At 44.1% G+C, this 2,803-nt stretch overlaps 1 pseudogene; it reads right to left on the reverse strand.

Annotated features, from left to right (window-relative positions):
* The window catches only part of LOC101589317, a 49,053-nt pseudogene that overhangs the window by 4,101 nt on the left and 42,149 nt on the right, over positions 1-2,803 (reverse strand).

The following is a 2,803-nucleotide window of genomic DNA, read 5'->3' on the forward strand; positions in this document are numbered from 1 at the left end:
AATCCACATAATCACAACTTTTTTTTTTTTTTGTTCCTCGAACGCCTTCAGGGCACTTTTGGCCAGCGGGCGAGTTGTGAGGTTCGAACTCCAGCAACCTGAGGCTGACAGCTTTGTGGAAGCAGCCACTTAAAGGACTGAGCTAGGGCCAGGCCCCCCCCAATCTTAATCAGCTATACATCACTAAGGATTTCAATGGTGCCACTGGAGATTTTAGTGGTGATGCCCAGAGCCTGGAAGAAGGAGGTCTTCTCGGGCCCCAGACCAGTGTTCTGGGCAGGCATGATGACTTCACATGGTGCAGTGGCACCTGAACGGGCAGCAGCAGGCACCTTATTGGCCAGCAGCACATCCCTGGTCTCAGTGAGGTCCTCCTTGGTGAACACAAAGCCCACATTCCCCCAGATATGAGGCAACAGTTTCTCTGGAGCTGGGTTGTTTTCCAGATGCCCTTGGATGGCCTTGTGAATCATGGTATTCTTGCCCATCAGCACTACAGCCTTCACTCGGAGGGACACTCAGATCTGCTACATCTGCTTGGAGCCCACATTGTCTGCTCCCACAGTGCAGCATTTTGGATACTCATCCAAAAGGTGGATGATTGTCTTAGTTACTGTTCTCTCATTGCTGGGGCAAATACCTGACACTCAAAATGAAGGAAGGAAAGATTTATTTAGCTCACAATTACTGGAGGTTTCTGTCTATATTCATCTGGGTTCAACACAGAGCAGCACATAGCAGAAAGCAATCTTTCATGGTGGCTGCAAAGAGCAAGAGCCTAAGAGAAGGGTAGCAGCAGCTCAAGCAGCTAGCTTCTCTTTCCACCTTACATTGTAATGCAAATTACCTGCTCCAGGGCAGGTGCAGCATTCACACCCACAATAGTCAGTCACAAACTCAAGAAGCAGCCCCAAGACTGCATGACACTTTGGAGGGTCAACTATACACAAGCCATAACAATGATCTTAAGGAAATAGTTGGATTTCCAGGTCCTTTGCCTTCTCAGCCTCCTTTTGTTCCAGTCCAGAGAATTCCTTATCTTCCCAAATTCTCTCCGTGTCCTCTAAGATAATGAAGTCCCTTTTCCTTTATAATAAAGCCCCTTTCCCCTTTCCTTCTGCTTGTTTCTCTGCTGCGACACCGTTAAAACCTATCAGGCATCACATTGATGTGTCAGGGATTACCACAGAGGGTTTAAAGACGATGTCACAGAAACGTAGATACCATCCAAAAATTTCCTGATATCCTTGTTGTTGTTTTGTATTTAGTACAGGGTCTGTATGGTCTACAGGGTCTTACTACATAGGTCAGACTCAAAGTGATTCTCCTGTTTTCAGCTTCCCAAATGCGGGGATTATAGGGGTGTGCCACCATGTCCAGTCTCAACTGCCATCTCAGCACGCCTTGGGGGTGGGGCAGGCACAGCTCTCCCGGGATCCAACCCAGCCACTGTGCTCTGCCTAAGCAGGCGCTTTAGTTCGTTGAACTATCTGGCCGGCCCAATATCCTTGTTTCTGACTGCTGTGGCTTGCTGAATCAAAGCAGCTCAATTTGAAACAAGCTCAATGTCATTTCTTTTCTTTCTTTCTTTCTTTTTTTTTTTTTCGGAACCAGGAATTGAACTCAGGTCCTTGAGCTTGCCAGGCAAGTGCTTATTCCACTGAGCTATCTCCCCGGTCCCCTCGATGTCATTTCTTTCAAAGATTAGCTCATCTTTCTGGGTTTGAGATACTGAGCAAGCAACACCTGCCCTCATACGAACTTAGCAAACCTATTTTTACAAAAGAAATTTCCGATTTTGACAAGAGACCCATTCTCCTAAATAATGACATGCATGGGTAAGTGAGCACACACAGATCTCATCTTGTAACAGAAGCCCAGCGTGACCCCCTTGATTATGTTCTGTACATGGCTACATGTCGTGTGGATGGTCGCCAGATCCTTTCTGTTTCCCCATTTGTCAACCCAGAGCCTCTTCTTTTTCTTCCCAAGGAGACTGAGTTCCACACTGATGTGGTTGAAGTCCCTCTGCAGGGTTCCTCTGGGGCCCTTCACAATAACTGTGTGTCCTTTCAGAGTGATGTCAACATTTTCTGGAATGTCGACAGTCTGATTTGCTAAGAATGGTCTTCATTCCTGTGGGAGATGCAGCATCTCCCACATGAATGATGGGAGAATGAACTCAGGCCCAAGCGCTTATTCTACTGAGCCATCTCTCCAGCCCCTAAAATTATTTTAAAGACAATATAAAATAGATAACACATTAGAAAAGACACACATATAAAAAACAAAATGAAATAGATTGGCACAGTGGATTAGGAAACAAAACCCAACAATATGTTGTATACAAGAAACACACTTCACTCATAAGGAAATTCATAGGCTGAAAGTCAAAGGATGGAAAACAATACTACATGCCCCAGCACTTCAGAAAAAAGCAAGGGTAGCAATCTTGTTCTTAAGACAGTCTCAACTTCAAACTAAGAATGATCAAATGAAATAAAGAAGGCCACCATATACTGGTCAGGTGAAAAATTCAAGAGGAAGAGATAACACTCATAAATATGTATGTACCAAACATGGGAGCACCCAACTATATAAGACAAACCTTAATAGACGTGAAAAATCTAATCTCCAATACAATAGTCTTTTTTTCCCCATAATTTTATTGAGAAACAAATAGTAATGAGACAGTTTCATACCAAATTGGTAGGACAGTTTCAGTAACTAACACACTGCATACATTCTTCCTAGTGGTTAATTGCTGTACAAGATGCAGACATGATATCTTATTTACAAACAC

The sequence above is a fragment of the Octodon degus genome, unplaced genomic scaffold (genome assembly GCF_000260255.1).
Source record: "Octodon degus isolate 3935 unplaced genomic scaffold, OctDeg1.0 scaffold00104, whole genome shotgun sequence".
Lineage (NCBI taxonomy): Eukaryota > Metazoa > Chordata > Mammalia > Rodentia > Octodontidae > Octodon > Octodon degus.